Genomic DNA, 16,888 nt, shown 5'->3' with positions numbered 1-16,888 from the left:
TCAGGTAACGTTTATGTAAATTCGTTTTTTCAAGTTTCAACTACTTTTAACGATAACGCGCGTCTGTGAGTGTATTATATTTAAGCTTTTGTATGTATTCAAACCTAATATTGGGTTTTTCTTTATTTTTTTTCTCATTTACATGCTTTTTTTATTTTGCTTTTTATCTGTGTTAATTTTTTGATCTTACTCATTTTTAATGTAATCAACTTTTTTTATTTTTTGTCCAAAAGGTGACGACAATGACAAGCAAAGCAAAACATCAAAACGTCGTAAAAATGGTGGCCAGCAGCGTACAAATTGGCGCAAAAATAATCTTAATTTTGGGCGTGGGGGTGGTAATCTAAATATTAATTATTACAATTAGTGTTCTTTACGTAAAATGATTTACTGTCTTATTTTTATTTCTTACACTATATTTTTTTTTTTTGTTAAGTACCACTAAGTAACGAGCTCTATTTTGAAATAATTATTATAAGAGTTTCAAGAAGAATTTTTTTGTAGGAGTAAAATTATTTAAGTTTAAAACTGAGGTTCTTTTAAGATAATAATTTTTTAAGTCCAAAACCAAAGTATTTATTTCTTTTACTTTATTATTATTTATTTTTTTTTTTGTTAACTATCACTAAGTAACGAGCTTTATTTCGAAATAAGTATTATTAGAGTTTCAAGATGAGTTTTTTCGTAAAAGTATTGTCACGTAACCATTCAAATTAATTAATAATTAATTAGAAATAAGTAATAGTATTTAAGTTTAAATTTGAATGGTTACGCGGGCATTTCGTTGCCACGCCGGTGAGACAGCGTTTGCTCGCGCATGCGCGCGGTATGACTGAGAGCACGTGTGTGCGAAAATTTTAAATTTTAATTTAAAAATAATTACATTTATTATTTATCATTTATAAGGGAATATTTATGATTTTGCGTTATTCAGGGGACATAATGTGTGGTCACATTATGCCCCAATCATTGTTTTTATTTTGTTTAGTTATTATTGAGTATCCAGGTATTGAGGAGATGAAAATAGTGACCATAGAGGAGGGGAAAAATCGATATTTTCCCCTGGAATATCGATGGATAATATACAGTGTTAAATAATTATTATTTAATTATATATATATTTTATAATTATCATTTTGGTATAAATGCATACTAAATATATGTACTTAATTTATTTTGTATCATTCAGGTGGGGAAAAATTGTCTTTATAATTTATTTAATTAGTTTAAAGGCCCGGGGCTAGGTAACAATGATAATTATAATTAAGGGCGATTGTAGCGCCACGTGGGTGGCCAACAAGTGGCGGGCCCATAAAGTACTCAGAAAGGTACGGAAAGTGATACTGAGCAGACGCTGTTTCTCATTTTTACGTTGCTGATACGTTTTTCGTGTATAAATTAATTTGCGGTTAATTTCATTGTTATTTGTGGTCACGCTTGTAACGTTTGTATGTTAAATTCACCGGGTACGTGGTTATCTGGGTTTTCGTTTGGAAGAAAGCAGTAATTAGTAAGTACTTTGATTTCTCTCCATGCATTGTTACCTGTAAACTCCCCGGGAATTGTTGGCATTCGCGACGCGAATAATTTGGCTAATTTTGTGTTAGATACCCCTGAATGATACATTTGAATTCATAAAAGAATTGAGGGTGATAAAATAATTATATTTTGTTTAACTTATGATTTAACACTGAAAATTGCGCGGTTGCGGTAGTTCGATATATCGATATATCGATAGCTACCTATATCTATATACTTATAGCTATAGCTATACGCCGGCTAAGAAAATAAATTCCTAAGCCGGCGACGTAATAATTCACAGGAAAAATTCCTGGGCAAATAATAATAATTATTAAGTGGAATTATTATTATTATTAATTTATTATTTATATTATAATTTATTACAGTTATTATTATCATTTAATTAATTAACCCCGAATTATTATTTAGATTTTTCTTTTTATTTACCCCAGTGGTTAAGCAATTTATATTATATTTTTGATTATTTATAATTGTTGAAAGAAGAATAATTATTTATTTAAAATAATTTATGTAATGATTTTCTGGGAATTGATATTGAGAGTGAGTGTGCACCGTATCTTTCTCCCCCTGTAAAGTGTAAAGGGGTAACCTAAGGTGGTGATAAATATTTTATTGACATTTTGTCTAATTTGTTTAAGGGAATTATTATTATTATATCTTTATATTATTTATTGGATTTAAATTCGAAATTCTTTGCATTGTATAGAGTCGACCCCCAGGGGTTTGTTAAAGATTATAATTTGTAATAAGTGAAAAATTGTATCAAAGATTTTCTGATAATATTTATAAACAATTGGATCCAACAATTCTCGGGGAAATACTTGATATTTATTTTCCTGGGTCTTTTCCTGCTATATTTAATTTATTTCATTATTTTATATATATTTAACTGCATTTATTATTTTCTTTTCTTGATTATTTCTCTCTTTATTATTTCTTTCGATTTTATCCGCCTTGTTACTGGCTGTACTCGCTCGGATTTTCCCTCGCAAATTTCCCCCTGATAAAAATTTTTTGTCCGTTTTCGAGAAACGGTCTGGCGCCTACGTGCACTAACCCAGCCTGAGGAGCTGGTCCAGGCACACTTTATAATTTATTATTTACAATTTTAATAACACTATTATTTATTTATTAATTTAAAATTTAATTGAAGTTAAATTTATCAACGTTTTATTTTTTTCGGACTTTGAGTTTATTAAATTTAATTTAATTTCTTTTTTTTTGATTTACACGTGGGTGACCGCTGTTACGTGTGAGCTTACACCTTAATGTTCTTACTGCGTAACCGATCTTACCGTGCCTAGCTCAGCGTCTCTAGAAATTTAATAGGATGTTATAAAGGGTGTGGGTCGCTCAGTGAAGGAATGACTATATGTGAATTTAATGGATATTTGTTTATTGGGCGTCCCCAAAATATGGGAGTACCCAGAAAAGGCCCTGAGAGTCTCTTTTACAAATCTAAGATAGCATAAATAAATCGGATACTAATACAATATTTTCATTCAACAATAGCGGCATTAAACGTATTCTTTTAGTGATCTGTAATAAAAGCGGTAAAATAAGAGAGATATAATATTTATGCGCGAGCAGACGACTATTCGAATCAGCTTAACTATGGTAACTAACTCTTCTTCTGCAATTGCATCCTCTGTTTCCAAAATATCACTCCGCCGTTTCCCATGAGAACTCTTTTCGTGCTGCATAAGAAAATATCCCTTCGCCATCTCCAACGGAACTCTTTTCTTCCCACAGTCAAAACTGCTGACCACGCGAAACGTCTGCTCATCGCATTGTCTTTATAAAAGTAAGACTTAATGTAACTAATGTAATGCGATATTTATGTGCAGCTGTATAGCGCCTAATGAAACTACAATAAAATGTATTGCTTTCTGAACTAAAATATATCTATCTATTATTTGGTTATTAGTATTAGACGGATGGGCGTCAGCTCACCCGTCACACGCTCCCCCGGCTCGAAAAAGAAAGCCATTTTCCCGAATGGTAAAAGGGACAATCCTATTCACAGGGTAGGTCGCATGTGAACTCCCTGATATCACCCGAGATTACGATTCTCCTTCTCGACCCATTGGAGCTCAGGTTAATTTTCAGCTGCACAACAGTATACGTTGCATACCTGTTCAAAAAAAATATAATACTCGAGAAAAAAATAAAATGATTACTTATCTCTTAGGATGCCCTTCGGATTATATGTATATATTTTAACGTAAGCTTATGTTCCCTAAAGAGACTCTCTACATACTAAGGAAAATAGAATATTTGTTGAAAGAACAATGCACAAGAGAATAATAATGATTGATAATTAATGATAATAATAAAAAACTGTAATCTGCATTCCACTGCCTTGCACGTTGTAATTGGGCTTCATCGACCGCCGTCTTCGTGATCCTGAAATCCAATGGACTTGAACGACCCGGCATGCTGGCTGCATCTCCCCTGTGTGGCGTGCCTGCAACAAAACAATTAGGTTGGGAAAAGGGAATAGGAACAGATAGGTTGCTGATGGCGAGCTCCTCTACAATCTCAAGTTCTTATAATGCCAAATACTCCGACGGGCAGTAGTAGCTCTGGTCAAACCTCCTGATTCGCTACTGTGATGAGGAAGCTGTGTTAACTGCATCATCTCCAAATCCGCATACGATACCCCCGCTTGTTCCTGTGCCTCGTCAGTTCCGATAGCGTTGTGTACTTCCTTCAATTGGGGTATGTCTGCTTCCTTTTCCCTTTTTGTCCGTTTCGATTTTGGCGGCGGCATCGGACTACCTAAAATCTTATCCTTTTGCTGAACTGGTTCCATCTTAAGTTCTTCTATAGGTGTCTCTTTCTTGTCTTCCGTCTGTTTCTTGTTTTCCACCCGAAATCTTCCTTTTGTAGATACCCCTGGCTTTTTTGACGTTGTAATTTTACCTTCTTCTGCTTGCCTCTCATTCTCTGCTTGAAGTTTTCGTTTTATGTATAATCTTGAACACAATCCACCCAAAATTAAAAATATAACGACGCCTAGTCCTATGCAGAAATACACGGCCAAGGTCTTGATTTCCACAATTTCAGCTTGTATTCTTTTAATCTCTACCATGTGGCGCAACTCCTGTTGCACCTCTGCTAATCTGACACCTCCTTTTTCCACAGTGGCTCCATCACCTTGCATTTGTCCCACCGCGGCCATTAAGTTATCCAGGGCAATATGAGTTCCTTCCAGGATCTTTTCCAACTCTTCCCTAATCTCTGGCCAGCCCAACTCTCTATCCATAATCTTTGCCACGACGTGTCTTCCTCGAGTTGGAGTTAAGAATGTTTCACCTGTCACTCCCTCACACTCTTCCCGCATCCACATCACTCCCGTTCCGTTCACGGTCATTTCCTCAGTCTTATTCCCAGCGCAACCAATTTTTAAAATTTCGTCGCCCATGGCAACAAACAGCCAGGCATTCGTATTATGTAACTTCGTCCAAAATGTCTTTTCCAACTTGACCACTCTCAATTCACACTCGTTGATATCGACGTTTTTCCCTGCATACAACCTCGCTTCGCAACCCTTTCCACCTTCCAGCTCATGTGCGAAAACTCTACTAACTCCAAAGAATCGATCACCGATTACCTTACTCTTTTCAATGTCATCCCTGGTAAGTGATATATATTCACCTTCTCTTATGGCAGTATATGGTGTAGTCGGCATTATGATCATCCCATACATCGGTGCTGTTGATAGTATGGTGGGAAATGAATAGTGTTTGATCAGTCTATATTTCGTTCTTAACATAAACGGCACCCTCCAGATGTATATAATTCTTTGATTATAAACTTGTACCTCTGCATCTATGATCGCCAGCAATGTTTTTATCCCATCTGAATCCGTTCCTGTAGGAAGTTCCTTCCCTTTACTGTCTTCCAAAATAACGCCAATGGCCCGCTGAAAATCCGACACCGACAATATCCCATTGAAAATCTGGCCTTCAGTTACCATAAAGGAGGCGAAAAACACTCTTTTACTAACAGACTCGCGGACTTCTAACTCCCCCTCAAACTGAGTCAAATCCACCTTGTCTTCTTCATTTCCTTTTCCAATGCTGAATTCCTCTTGGTGCCGGAGTATGACCTCGTTATCTCCTGTCCTTACTAAACTATTATTATTTTCCACAAAATTAGATATTTTCTCATAATAATCCATTAAGTCGGGCGTTGATTCCGCTGCTCTCCGCCTACACCAATCGCTACTTTCTTCTATCCAGGTTTTTATCTGGTTAACTCGTTTTTCCAATTCCATGAGGCCCTCCTCACTCTTGACCTGCTCCCTCAATTTGTCCAATTCCTTCACTAACCGATCCGTCTCAGCTTCTTCCTCATACATATCTATAAATGTTATTATTTTCCACTCATGCGATAAAACCCTGTATTCCCCGATATCCTCTGAATACAATCCCCGTCTGTTGTCCAATCTTATCATCCTTCCTGTAGTCCCTTCTCCCGTCCTCATCGTGGCACTGTAACCATTTAATTCATCAAATTTAAAATCATAATCACCCTTCCTTCCTTTTTTTTTGTTTTTTTTTTTTTGTTTATTATTTTTTTTTTCAAGAGAGAGAAAAAGAAATTTTTTTTTTCAAAAATAAAATAACCGATCTTTTAACTAATTTCCCTCTCGTTTTTTTTTTTCTTATTTTAATTTGCGTTTTCCGAAACCGGCTTCCCTCTGTTTTTACGTTCCCTTGATTTCTTCTTCTTCTTGCTTTTTAACGGTTCTTCCGCCAATTGTAACAATAAATGTGTTACTGATGATAAAATTGCACCCACTAAATACAAACTCCAGCCGTATGCTCGATGTAAAATGTATCCATGTACTACCGTGTCGATTATTATTTTCAGCATTTTTATACTTATCATTATGCCTATCAATCCCGCACTTGCCGTTCCGAATATTAAAAATCCTCCCCAAAATTTATCCCATTGCTTCTTTGCATAATTCTCAATTACTGATTCATCCATGAACTGCGTCATTGATATTCCCGTACTACCAACAATAGTACGGCCTATTGCCCCTCTTATTATGGTATTAACCAAAACTGGAGTTTCTACCGGCAGCATTATTCTATTCCTCAACTTTTCCAAATCCTTTTCCGTGTATATCCCACTTGTCGCCAAATATCTTGTATCCTCATAATCCCAAGTTGGTATGGTCGTTGGTTTTAGCATTTGTGGTTCTTGGATATCTTCAAATCCCGGTTTCATAACGATCCATGCCCCATCTACTTCATATCCGACCGATAGTAATTGGTTGCAATCTATAATAGTGCCTTGCTTAGTCAACATTCTTGATCTAGCCGTGACAAACCAACTCTGATTTTGGTAAATCACCGGTAACTCCTGATAACATTCTTCCACTTTTCTCAATTGGACATCTATCGGTATGCACTTGATTAGGTAAATAATTTCTCCTGCAACTGTTGCGTAGTATCCTGGTCCTTTCATTATCGCATAAGCGAATTCCTCTGGTTTTAGTCCTGATAACATCAGCGCATTTAATATTACTTGCCTTTCGACCTCGCACTTGTGTGTTAATATATCTCTGTAAAGAGATCTCATTTGTCGTTTAATGTGTTTTTCTACATATACAAATTTTGAATTTATGTAAGCAAATATGTCGAGGTCCTGCGTCGAGATTGATTTAACTCTCGCCGTTTCTTCACCTGGTTTGAGTACCTTAATTAATAGTTTGGGATGTTCTGTTTGTATTAAGGTGTAACCACATATTTTCTTCTCCATTTTCTTCGCTAGAGCAAATGTTATATCCTCTGTATTGATCGTATAAATTTCTGGTTCTCCTTTTTCTCCAGACAATAGCGTGCCAGGTCCCTCGTACAAAATTATGTGACTCGCTGTTTGACATGATTCCTCCCTTATGACTTCCCAAAATGTATTACCTCCTGTTTGATCTATGCACCCTCCTTCAGCCCAGTCGCATCTTGCTCCACTGCTAAGAACTACCTTATTGCTTGCACGTTCCACTGTGGCAAAATAGTTCCTAACTGTTACTCTAACGGTCGCTTCCACAATCACTTGACTCCAAGTACCAAACGGGTCACTATATTGTGTTCCCGCACATTTTCCATCCACCGTGGTAGTTCCTGCCAACATAATTGTCCGATAATGTGTTGCGTTTCTTGTTAATCCCTCCAATTCTGCATTATAACCCAATTTTAAGCTGCCAGTCTCATGTAACCTTTTGCATTGTCTGTACTCTAATTCATAAATATATTCTCTTCTTCCATTTGCCACTACGAATGCATGATACCAATCTCCACAATATGTTATCACTCGATTTATTTCTACCCGGCATTCAAACACTTCCGTGTTACTAAATTCTGCTAACTGAAGTAATTGAAGCGATACTGGCTTTTCCTCTGGATTCTTCAACGGTATGTCACACTCGCCCACTTTATTTGCTGATATGGTAGTGACGTTCATAGATATGCCCCCACAATCGTACCCCAATAGTGCTTGTAGGGGTTGAGCCAACAGGATTATTGCAAGCAGTACCATTTTATTCTTGCGCTCCGTCCTGTATTCAAATAAATCTTTTTGTAACTTAGCAAAATTCTACAATACTTTGCGATACACATATATACTTGTCACAATTATTTTATTATTAACTTATCATTTTCACCCTCTGTTATTTAGTAAAACCGATTATTATCATTTATCGTGACTGTGCATAATTCCATTGATTTACCCTATTATTCGAAATATTATTTATTACTTTAGTATTTATCTAAAAAAATATAATTTCTTTACTCTGTGTTTTTTTTTTCAATGCTCTTTAATTAGCTTCGAAAAGGATAAAAGGAAAGGAGAAAGAGATGGCGAAGAGTACGAGAGAAAAAAAAAATTCTAAATCCGCCTGACTGACCTGTTTCGAATTAATCTATCAATCCCACTGATTCGTTTTCTTAATTCGAACAACAACGAAAAATATCATCGATTCAACAATATTTACCACGCCTTTAATCGATACGATACTCTAACTCCCTTATACATAAGTGATTATGTGCAATATTCCTAATTACCGTGTAATTTACAGGTAAGTATCTTATTGTATCTCTTACGATCCCAGGATATATATATATATATATATATAGTCCAGGTGCACGCAACTGCTGCATTGTTAAAATTATTTTGAATTCCGTCCCTGAAATCCGGATTTTATTTTGACTTTCCGGAAAATGTCTATTTTTAAAATTTAACTTGTATATCCCAATTTAGTAAGCGATCTTGAAAATTCATCAACAATTTTGACTGAAAATAAAACTTGTAAAAGGTGTATTTCTTAATTGCTTATAAACCATAAAATTTCAATGTAAAATTTCTAACAACACACCTCTCAATTGACAATATATATAATGTCGTCCTAATGAAGGATTTAATATTTTTTCTAAAAGTTTAAAATCATAATAAAAAAATTCCTTTTAAAATCGTACATGTTTTGCTGTCTATTTTATGCAATTTGTTAACCACAATTTCACGCATGTATAATTACTATTTAAGAAAATTTATAATGTATATATTTAAAAGAAAATAATAGAAGTATGAGAAACAAGGATAAAGAAAAATTGTTCTAATTAATTTTGAGATTTATTCTAATTTCCTTCCGGATTCCTTTCTCATAAATATAAAATACGATCTTTAATGTTAGATTTTTCTAATATTTCACGTGCTTCTTGTGCAACTTACTCGATTTTTTCAAGAAGAGAAATAACTTATCTGCATATTAATTTCTTTCCTCCGATACTTCATTTTGCACGTGTGCGTCTCGACAATCCGCTTGTCGTTATCAGCCTCCTGAGCTGATGCTGCGGTTTTCGCGATATCTTTTCTGCTCTCTATGTCTTTTACCATTGCAATCATTCATTATACCGAGTTAATTGTTCTAATACACTGGTGGAGTTTAACAAAAAATTTTAACATGGATCAACCCCTTACCCTCGAACAATGTTGCGAGCGATTCGTTCCTGTCGACGTAAGTTACATTTTTATTTTCTCGTTTTTCCTAACTTGGTGATTTATCTTGAAAACCTAGCTTCTACTACGTATTTATTATTTTATATACTCTCCAGATCATCCTCCGTGTTTTCATTTATCTCCGAACCCTAACTTATGATCGACATCCTCCGCAACGGGGTGTTTTCTTGTGTGACCAGGTTGACCAACTTATTCGTTCGTACCTTCCTCCCGGTCAGCAATATGAATTGTCCGGGTCAGTCATTCGAACGCGGTTATTTTTCAATGCTCAAACTCTACAACCGGGGGCTACACCTCGTCGAACTACCGAGTTCCAAGGTCTGCATCGCTTGTCATCTGACCTTGAAGTTATTGCAGTCAATAAGATTTTTAGCGAACAGTAAGTTTCAAAAAAATTAAAAATCAAAATAACATAGCGAGAAAGACAAAAGTAAAAATTTCAACTCTTTTTCTTTTTATGTGTTTTTCAGGGCCTCGATTTCCCGTCTCGCTGTATTAGACGCAATTGATTAGTTAAAATCCTTTATACATTTTTCTACTTTCCTTGTAAAAAAAATAAAAATCTATAAGGTTGAAAGGAAATAAGTTTCAGAAAAAAAAATTCTTTTTGCATCCAAAACAAACACTCTTTGGTTTTCCTTAACTTTTTTTTCGAAATTCTACAATATACTAATTATGAGGTAATTACTATATTAATTACTACTAATTTATTAATACTAATTAATTATCGATCAAAAAGCATCCCAAAAGTTTAATCATATCATTTATAATTTGCCTGAAAGAAAATTATCTATGTTGAAATTCTATGCTGCTTAAATTTCAAAACAGGCACCTACTATTTTTCTTAAATTCTCTTTTTTTTTTTGACTCAAGATTCTAGAATACAATAATTATAATACGATTTTAAGCCAATTAATTTTAACTAAAATATTTAAAAGTTTAACCATGTTATTTATGATTTGTTTGAGAAAAAGAAAATTATTTATGTTAAAATTCAATGCCGCTTAAAATCTGAAAGTAGACACTTATTATTTTCCTCAACTTTTTAACTTAAAGCTCTGCGGTACAACAGCTGTAATATAGTTATAGAATAATTAATTTTTGACCAAAAATCATTTAAAATTTTAATCATATTATTTATAGTTTATTTAAAAAAAATTCATTTGCATTAGATTCCCTCGCTATCGATACTCAAAAGTAGGCATTCATTATTTTCCTTAACTTTTTAACCCGAATTTTTACAATATAATAATTATAATATTATTATCAAACAATTAATTCTAAACTAAAAAGCATTCAAAATTTTAATCCTATCATGTATATTTTGTCTGGGAACTTATTTATTTTAAAATTTCATTCCACTTAAAATCTGAAAGCAGTCGCCTATATTCTTAACATTTTCGAAATCCTAGAATGCAATAATTGTGATATTATCATGAGGCAATTTATTTGGATTAAAAAAAACATCTGACGGTTTTTTCATAACAGTTATGGTTTATTAAAAAAAATGCATTTAATCTAATTTCCTAAACCATACAATGCTTGCGCCAGTACTCATGTACACCGGAGGTGAACTGCTTATAGGACTGCTACTTATCGGGTGGTGTTATTGATCGTTGGATCTTAATGTACATCTAAGTATTCCTTTTCTTTCCTCCGTCGGTTAAGAGATTCCCAATAATTAATTATTTTACCCATGAAATATATAAGATAATAAACGAGTAAAGAAAATTACAAAAGATACGAATTTGAATGATTTATATTACCATATTCTATCGACAAGGAAAATATATAATTTTTTGTTTTTCATCATTTTTCTTTTTCCTTTATATACCTAGAATGTGAATGCATGCATGTGAAACTATAAAAAAAACCATAAATTTCATTGGGATTCTATGATCCTATTATTTTGCGGTTTGGTATGGTAGTAATTGATTTTTATTTCATCTCGTTCAAGTACATACAATTTAGCTTCGATCTACGCTGACTGATCTCTTATCTACTGTAAACGTATCTTATTACCGAATTCCGAAGTCACAAAAATGACTTCATTCGACTCTGATTCTCATCGTCAACGCATCGAACCCAATAGTTTTCATTCGTTCCCCCGTCTTTTTTGTTTTTTTTTTTTTAAAATTTCCGCTTATTTCCAAGTTTGTGCCACGCAAAAGTAAGGTGTGTCGGAGGTGTTTATAAAAGTGTCTCAAGTGATAGAAAAGAGAAAAATACATTTATTTCTAAAATTTTGAAAACTCTGAGTGTAGTGTTCCAATGAAATTTTGAACCTGCATTCTGCACAACTTCGGTGGTTTGAAACTTGCGCTCCATACAAGGTAATAGAATAATTATTTGTTTTCTTTTTATAATAGAATTACCTTCGACAAAATTTTCCTTTTCCTACACTGTAAAAATTGTTTGAATTTCCAAAGATTGTATATAACGCAATAAACACATACATTTGTGCTTGGAATTTCATTACTAATTTCATATAGAATTTTAAATACGCGTTTTTGAGTTTTCAAATTAACAATTTGGATTTTCAAATACTTTTTCTTTTTGTGAATTTTCAAATACGTATTATAAAATTTTAAAATAAAAAAAATTTTTTTTTTTTTTTTATTCAATATGTTTCAGAATTTCTAATACTTGCTCTGAAAATTTAAAAATCAAGTATAAATTTTAAGTACGTTTATTAAAATTCATATTTTCTCAATTTTGAATACCAGCTTGATTATAAAATTACGTATATAAAATTTAAAGCTTTTTTTATTGAAAATACAATTCAAATATCTAGTTAATTCCTTTTGTATTGTAATTTTCAAATTATTTTTAACAGTGGAAGCTCTGACTGCTCATTCTCTTTTTTTTTTTTTTTTTGAGAAAAAAAAATTTTCTTCCAATTAATTATTTCTTTCCCTATTTAAAATTAAAATACCCTAAATAAAAATTCTGTATTTGAAAAGTTAAGGTCTAAAGTAAGTCTCTTTCTTTCTTCTAGTTATAATCTACAAAATGCCCGAGTTCGTGTCCATGCGGTATTTCAATCACCGCATACTTCGCCTTCCACGTAATGTAAGTACTTTATGGTTTTTTTCTGAAAATATTTTTTTCTAACGCACCTTCCTCTTTTTTTTTTTTCAGGAGAATCGACGGCTGTTGGCGATTCTGGGGATACTATGCGAGGGCCTCTATCCCCCTTTGGTGGCCCTAGACCTCATGGATGAGATGGGGGTAATAGTCGGCATCCCAGCGATCCTCGGAGATCTTTATTCTTATCTCGAGCGCATCCATGAGTCGCGGAGCTACCAGTACTCCCGAGCTAGGATCACGCTCGAGGAGTACAACCGGCCCTGCTATTACTCAGGGGACCTGAGCCTTGTTGAGGAGATTTTTCACAATCTTCAAAATCTTTTGGGCTCTTTCTTCTCACGCCTTGTTTGAGAAGGAGAGAGAAGAGGAAAAAAAAAGGGGTTTTTTTGTTTAATTATATAAAGTTTAATCATATAAACAGGGTTGCAAAAATTTTTTTTATTAAAAAAAATTACAATTATTTTTATTAAAAAGTTAATAATTGAAATGATTATGATTATTAATTTTTATTAAAATGGAAAATGAAAATCATTTTAATTTTAATTAAAAAAAAATATGGTTAATGTAAATTATATTAATTGATTATTTTGTCCAAAATTGTTAATTTAAAAGTATTACAATTAACCATTTTTGTAAAAATGCATGATTATAAGAATTTAAATTTAAAATGTTTTGAAAAATGGGTAGTTCAAAGTACTTCAATTCTTAATGTAAAAGTATTTCAATTTTGGATTTTTTTGAAAAATAGGTAGTTAAAAGTATATTAATTTTTAATTTTTTGAAAAAAATGAGTAATTAAAATTATTTCAATTTTTTATTTTTTGAAAAATCAGTAACTTGGAGTGTTTTAATTTTTAATTTTTTGAAAAATGGATAATGAAAAGTATTTTAATTTTTAATTTTTTGGTAAATGGGTAATTAAAAATATTTTAATTTTCAATTTGTGAAAAAATAGATATTTAAAATTATTTTAATTATCTACACGCACACGCATATGCACGCTCAAACGGACACACACACGCGCAACATCAATTGTTACTGTTATTATTTTTAATGGTAATATTAATGATTACAATCACTGAAAAATTTTCTATCATTTTAAATAGTTAAAATTCAAAATTTCGTATCGTAAATAATATAATTAATTTGAATTATTCATTTTTTTTATTAAATGGATAATTATAAGTATTTTGATTTTTAATTTATAAGTTCTTTTAATTTTCAATTAAATAAAAAAAATGATTAATGTATCTCATCGTAATTATTGAATTTGAACAAAACTGGATAATTACTATCTGATCAAATACTAAATTGTAAAAAAAAATTATTAATTCAAATAATTTTAAATTAAGCATTTATTTTTTTTTTTATCAATTATATCGAAAATGCATTTAAAAAAAAAATGCATTTTTCGCAACCCTGCATATAAATAACAATTTTTCTTGTTACATCTACTACTTTGTAATTTCTTTTATATAGAAGTTTGTCATCACTGCTGTCGAGTTGCTCGTATTTATTTTATTTTTTTTTGTTTTATTTAACACCTACATTACAACAAAATATTACATATTGTACAAGAGAGATGCAACTCGATTGACATGTGTATTTATTATGTTAATCACAATTTATATAAAAGAATTTTTAAACTTATGTTTTTTTTTTCTTTTAGTTTAATTAATTGTAATTATAATACACAATATTCCCAGTCAACATCCAAATCAGAAAGATTTCTATATGGAGTCTTAAAAAACTTCCCATAGAAGTCTTAATATGAACTCTTAAATAGTTCATTTTTAAGAACTTGGAATCTTGAGCTTATCATGAACTCACAAATGGAAGTCAATTTAGTGACATCCGAATGAATAACTTTTTTGGACCTCTTTTTGAATTGCACCTCATATTTATGGGTTCTCAATGAATTCATTTTCATGCGTTGTTTGGCGCATGCGCAAAAGTTTTTATGTCTATATATGATATTTATATTTTTTTATTTGTGAATTCTAACCTTTTGGTTCGGTAATAAATATCTTAAATATTTATGATCAATAAATAAAAATATAATTTATTTTTTTTTATTTCTACCAAAAAGTAATCGTGTTAAACTTGGTTACCTAAATCAATTATTATTTATTTGGTAGTTATACATTATTTTCTAACTGGATGTAAGAGTAAGTAAACATGATTTTATAATACACTGGTATCGTGAATATATATTTTATTAATTTTAACACGTCTATGATAGATGTTACAAAAATTAGCCGACGATCAACAATTTTTTCCCATTTTTAATTAATTAAATTATAACTAAGAAAAAATATTAAAAAAAAATTGCACAATACGGAAGTTAGCTGACAGCTGTCAATTTTTTTTTTTTTAAATTTTTATGACACATCAATTACAACACTAAAAGTGCTTCTAAAAATTTTCAATAATAATTTCCTATAATTTAACATGTGGGATGTTTTTATTAAAAATTTTTTTCATAATAAATTAAATTGTTAAAAAAAATTCTAAAAAAAAATTTCTTATGTCTGTTAACTTCAGTGTTATAAAATTGCACCTATAGTTTTTTTTTTTTTTTAAAATGTTCTACATGTGAAATTTTTTCTTTTAATTTTTTTTTTAGACAGTTTTTCAATAGAATAAATTACAAAAATTTCCAGATGTCGGCTAATTTAATTTTCATCTATGATATTAATGATATTGTTTATTTATTAGAAACCAATGATGCCAAGAAAGCCTTTTAAGCCAAAAAAAAAAAAATAGACGTCTGAAACAAATAGCTTATGATGTACCACTTCAACAAGTTTCTTCATTTTCGGTTCCGTCAAGACAAAATACAACAGCTGTTATTATTAGTGATAACACTAAAATTGATTCTGATCAAGATGGTTCAACAGCGGCGAAATGCTGACGGAAAAACATATTCGGACTGTTCTAGGATATATTTTAACGGATGACTTCTGTTGCAAATTATCCTGGAGTGGTCAAAAAAAACCATAAAGGTAGAAGATGTGTCATTTGTGAAGTATTTAAGAGGTAAGCATTCAATTCTAGCTGAATTAACTTGGAATTTATTTCTGTGACTTTCTTTAAAAAAAACGTAAAAAAAAATTCTGTATAAATCTATCTATATACGATTATTTATTATTTCTAGAAACGGTGGCTGCTTCCAACTCACGATGTTCCATTGATGATTGCAAGCAAGCAATTATGTCTTGGCTGCAACATGCGAGTGATCGAGTCAAAAAAATCTAGTGACAAACACAGCACTCAATAATTTTTCAGTTTTTTTTTTTTTCTTAATGTTAAAGTGTCCTTAATTATTCTACTTTTCATACTTTTGATAACATTTTATATATTATAAAATAATATAACTTACGTTCATCGTTATATATAATTATTAAAATAATTATAACTTACGTTCATTGCTATATAATTATTAAAATAAAGAAATAAATTTGAATTTCATTTAGAACAATTTCGTTCTAATTCTTCAACTTTGTCCAGTACCTGTATCGGTTTTGGATATTTTATTTAAAAGAGAAATTTCTGTAGTTATTTTTTTTTTGACATTTCTAATACGTACATGATTTTATTATTATTGTGAATTTACTTATAGCTTTTTTTTTTTTTAAAAGGAGTTATATTTCGGAGATTCAAAAATTTATATAAAATATCAATAATCGATACATTTACCCTACTAATTAACATCGGGAAAACGAATTCCAAAAGAAATCATATTTGAGACTTCTTAGGTATGAATTCTTTTCAACGTCATTTTTGAGAACTCCAAAAAAAAATAATTCATTAAGAACTCTTCTTGTGAATTCAGTTAAGGGAGCTCATTAGTTATTCATTTTTGTGAGTTCAAAAAAAACTCCTTAAGAGCTCTTCTTGATGAAGTCCTAATGTCTACGTTAGGTGGCGCATTCGACTTCTTCAGGAGGTCTTAAAAACGTCTTCTAGACGTAAGATCTGACGTCTCAAATCATAAATAGGAACTCATTCAGAACTCATCAAGACGTCATTTTGCTATCTGGGTTCACAAGATCGTTTAAAATGATAATTGAATATTTAAGCGAAATATATAAAAAGAAAAAGATAATTATAACTAAGAGTAATAATATTAGTATTAATAAAATAGGGGAGTTGTTGTTGAAATTTATTTTAGACTCACGACATTAAGTGTGAAAGGGAGATTTTTGCCTTATCTATACATCTC

At 31.5% G+C, this 16,888-nt stretch overlaps 1 long non-coding RNA gene across 1 annotated transcript; it reads left to right on the top strand.

Moving 5' to 3' along the window:
- Positions 1–14,669: 14,669 nt before the first annotated feature.
- Positions 14,670–15,996, top strand: LOC130675169 (uncharacterized). The gene is made up of 3 exons (XR_008991228.1): positions 14,670–14,831; positions 15,382–15,702; positions 15,821–15,996. It is a non-coding gene; the product is annotated as an uncharacterized LOC130675169 (long non-coding RNA).
- The last annotated feature ends 892 nt before the right edge of the window (positions 15,997–16,888 follow it).

Source organism: Microplitis mediator, chromosome 9 (genome assembly GCF_029852145.1).
Source record: "Microplitis mediator isolate UGA2020A chromosome 9, iyMicMedi2.1, whole genome shotgun sequence".
Taxonomy (NCBI): Eukaryota; Metazoa; Arthropoda; class Insecta; order Hymenoptera; family Braconidae; genus Microplitis; species Microplitis mediator.
The sequence above is the reverse complement of the archived record's forward strand: the minus strand, read 5'-3'. Positions and strand labels throughout refer to the sequence as shown.